Genomic DNA, 4,177 nt, shown 5'->3' with positions numbered 1-4,177 from the left:
AGTTCTCTAAATCTGGGGAGTGATTTGGATATCCCAGTTCATGAAGCTCATAAATCACCAAACTCAGCTTTAAAAGATTGTCTCCCAAGCACATTAAATAAAACCATCAAAGATAAAAGGCAAATAGAGAATCTTAAAAACACAAAAAGAAAAGAAATATATAACTTACAAGGGACCCCCCATAAAGCTATTAACATATATTTGGCAGAAATCTTGCAGACCAGGAGAAAGATGTGATATTTTCAAAGTGCTGAAAGAAAAAAAGTGCCAACTGACAATACTCTAACTGGCAAAGCTGTCCTTCAGAAATGGAGAAATGGACTTTCCCAAACAAACAAAAGCTGAGGGAGTTTATCACCAATAGAACAGGTTTTTTTTTTAAAGTTTTTATTTAAATTGCAGTTAGTTAGCATACAGTGTAATATTAGTTTCAAGTGTACAATATAGTGATTCAACACTTGTGTACAACAGTCAGTGCTAATCATAACAAGTGCACTCCTTAATCCCCATCACCTATTTTACCCATCCGCCCATCCAACTCCCCTCTTGTAATTATCAGTTTGTTCCCTATAGTTAGTAGTCTATTTCTTAGTTTGTTTTTCTTTTTTCCCCTTTCCTCATTCGTTTTGTTTCTGAAATTCCACATATGAGTGAAATTATACGGTATTTGCCTTTCTCTGACACTTATTTCACTTAGCATCCCAATAGAACTGTCTTATAAGAAATACTGAAATGAGTTCTTCAAGCAGAAATAATAAGACACCAATTAACCTGAAAATATACAATACACTGGTAAAGGTAAATATATGGCAAATTCAGGATACCTAGTACCATAATAGGGAGATATGTTAACCACTTAACTACAGCATAAAGGTTAAAAGACAAGAATATTAAAAATAACTATAGCTATAATAATTTTTAAATGAATGCCAATATAAAAGAGGTAATGATGATATAAAAAACATAAAGGGTAGGAGAGTAAAAGGGCAGAATTTTTGTATGCAGTTTAAGTTGTTACCAGCATAAAATAGACTGTTATATCTATAAGACATTTCATGTAAGCCTCATGGTAACCATAAGCAAAACTTACAATTGATTACAAAAAATAAAGAGAAGGAAATCAAAGTATACTGCTACAGAAAATCAACAGGTCACAGGAAGGCAACAAGAGAAAGGAAAGAAGGAAATACAAAACGGCTAGAAATTAATAAGATGGCATGAATATGTCCCTACCTATAAATAACTACTCTAAATATAAATGGATTGAATTCTCCAAAAGAAAGGCATAGAGTGGCTGGATAGGTTAAAGAAGAAGAAGAAGAAGAAGAAGAAGAAGAAGAACAAGAAGAAGAAGGAGGAGGAGGAGGAGGAGGAGGAGGAGGAGGAGGAGAAGGAGGAGAAGGAGGAGGAGGAGGAGAAGGAGAAGAAGAAGAAGAAGAAAGAGGAGGAGGAGGAGGAGGAGAAGAAGGAGAAGAAGAAGAAGAAGGAGAAGGAGAAGACTCAACTATACGCTGCCTACAAAACACTTGCTTTAACTTAAGGATGCATAAGCTTAAAGTGAAGGAATGGAATAAGATAGTGCATGCAAGTAGAAGTCCAGGGAGCAGTGGTAACCATACCTATATCAGACAGAATAAATTTTAAACCAAAAACTATAAGAGACAAAGAAAGTCATTATATAATGATAAGTCAATTCATCAAGAAGGCGTGATAATCTTAAATATATATGCACCCTACATTGAGCACCTAAATATATTAAGCAAATATAGATCTGAAGGGAAAACAAACAATAATACAGTAATAGTAGGGAACTTCAATACACCTCTTTCAAAAATAGATTGCCAGGCAGAAAATCCATAAGGAAACTGGGATTTGAACTATATTTTATGACCAAATAGATCTAAAAGACATAGATAGAACATTCCATCCAACCACACTAGAATACACAATATTCTTCTTCTTTTTTTTTTTTTTTTTAATTTTTATTGTGGGAGTGCCTGCATGGCTCAGTGGTTAAGCCTCTGCCTTCTGCTCAGGTCATGATCTCAGAGTCCTGGGATCAAGCCCCACATCAGGCTTTCTGCTCAGCGGGAGGGGGGCCTGCTTTCCTCCCCTCCCTTTGCCTCTCTGCCTATTTGTGGTCTCTGTCAAATAAATAAATAAAATTTTTTTAAAAATAAACAAAAATAAATTTTTATTATGTTGTATTAGTCACCATGCATCATTAGCTTTTGATGTAGTGTTCCAAGATTCATCGTTCACACATAACACTCAGTGCTCCATCCAATACGTGCCCTCCTTAATACCCACCACCAGGCTCACCCATCCCCACACCCCCCAAAACCCTCAGTTTGATAGAATACACAATCTTCTTAAAAGCATTAAGAACGTTCTCCAGGACAGACTATATGGTACAACACAAAACAAATCTTAGCAAATTTAGGGAAATTGAAATCACACCAGGTATGTTTTCAGGTCACAATGTTAGGAAACTAGAGATTAATAGGAGGAAGGCTGCAAGATTCACAAATTTGTAGAAATTAACCCAGTCCTGAACAAACAATGGATCAAGAAGAAAATAAAAAGGAAATTTTAAAAATCTTGAAGCAAATAAAAATGGAAACACAACATACTAAAACCTGTTGGAAACAGCAAGAGCAGCTCTAGGAAGGAAGTTGATAGGGATAAGCACCTACACAAAGAAAACAGAAAGATGTTAAATAATCAACGTAACTTTACACCTCAGGGAACTACAAAAAGAGGAACAAACTAAAGAAGGAAAGAAATAACAAAGATCAGACCAGAAATTATAGAGACCAGAAAAGAAATAGAAATAGAAAATACCAATGAAATTCAGAGCTGATTTTTTTAAGATATAACAAAATCGACAGACTTTTAGCTAGACTAAGAGAAAACAACTCAAATAAATAAAATCAGATATGAGAGAGGAGACTTTGTAACTGCAACTACAGAATTAAAAAGGATCATGAGACTACTATGAACAATTATACACCAATAAGTTGGATAACCTAGAAGAAATTTAGTAGGTACAACCTGCCAAGACTGAATCATGAAGAAATAGAAAATTGAAATGTACCAATAATAAGGAGATTGAATCAATAATCAAAAATCCCTCACCAGGGCGCCTGGGTGGCTCAGTGGGTTAAAGCCTCTGCCTTCAGCTCAGGTCATGATCCCAGGGTCCTGGGATCGAGCCCCACGTCGGGCTCTCTGCTTGGCGGGGAGCCTGCTTCCTCCTCTCTCTCTGCCTGCCTCTCTGTCTACTTGTGGTCTCTGTCAAATAAATAAATAAAATCTTAAAAAAAAAAAATCCCCCACCAAAGAAAAGTCCAGAGAGTTTCCTTGGTGAATTCTTCCAAACATTTGAAGAATTTATAGCAATCCATCTCAAATTCTTCTAATCCTCTGAAACTCTTCCAGAAGTTGAAGAAGAGGGAACATTTGAAAGCCCATTTAATGAGGCCAGCATTATCATGTACCAACACCAAACAAAGAAACTACAACAAAAGAAAACTACAGGCCAATATCCCTGATGAATATAGATGCAAAGATCCTAAAGAAAATATTAGCAAACTGAATTCAACAGCATGTTAAAAGGATCATATACCACAATCAAGTGGAATATATTCCTGGGATAAAAGGATAATTCAGCTACCCAAGTCAATACATGTCTTACAACATATTCGTAGAGTAAAAGATGAAAATCATATGTTCATCCCAATTGATGCAGAAAAAGCATTTGGTGAAATACAACATCCTTTCAGAATAAAAACTATCAACAAATTGATCAAAGAAAGAATGTGCATCAACATAAATGCCATATATGACAAAACTTCAACTAACATCATAGTGGTGAAAGGTTGAAGCGTTTTCTCTAATATCAGGAACAAGACAAGTGTGCTCACAATTACCACTCCTATCCAACACCGTACTGGAGTCCTAGCCAGAATAATTAGACAATAAAAAAAAATAAGAGGCATCCAAATTGAAAAGGAAGAAGTAAAATTATCTTTGCAGATTATATGATCTTATATATAGAAAATCTTAAAGACCAATCAAAAACTGTTAGAGTAGTCAACAAATTAAAGTTGCAGGCTGCAAAATCAACATACAGAAATCAGTTGCATTTCTATACATTAACAATAAAATATCTGAA

This window comes from Enhydra lutris, unplaced genomic scaffold (assembly GCF_002288905.1).
Source record: "Enhydra lutris kenyoni isolate GAN:26980312 unplaced genomic scaffold, ASM228890v2 scaffoldscaffold12, whole genome shotgun sequence".
Taxonomy (NCBI): Eukaryota; Metazoa; Chordata; class Mammalia; order Carnivora; family Mustelidae; genus Enhydra; species Enhydra lutris.
The sequence above is the reverse complement of the archived record's forward strand: the minus strand, read 5'-3'. Positions refer to the sequence as shown.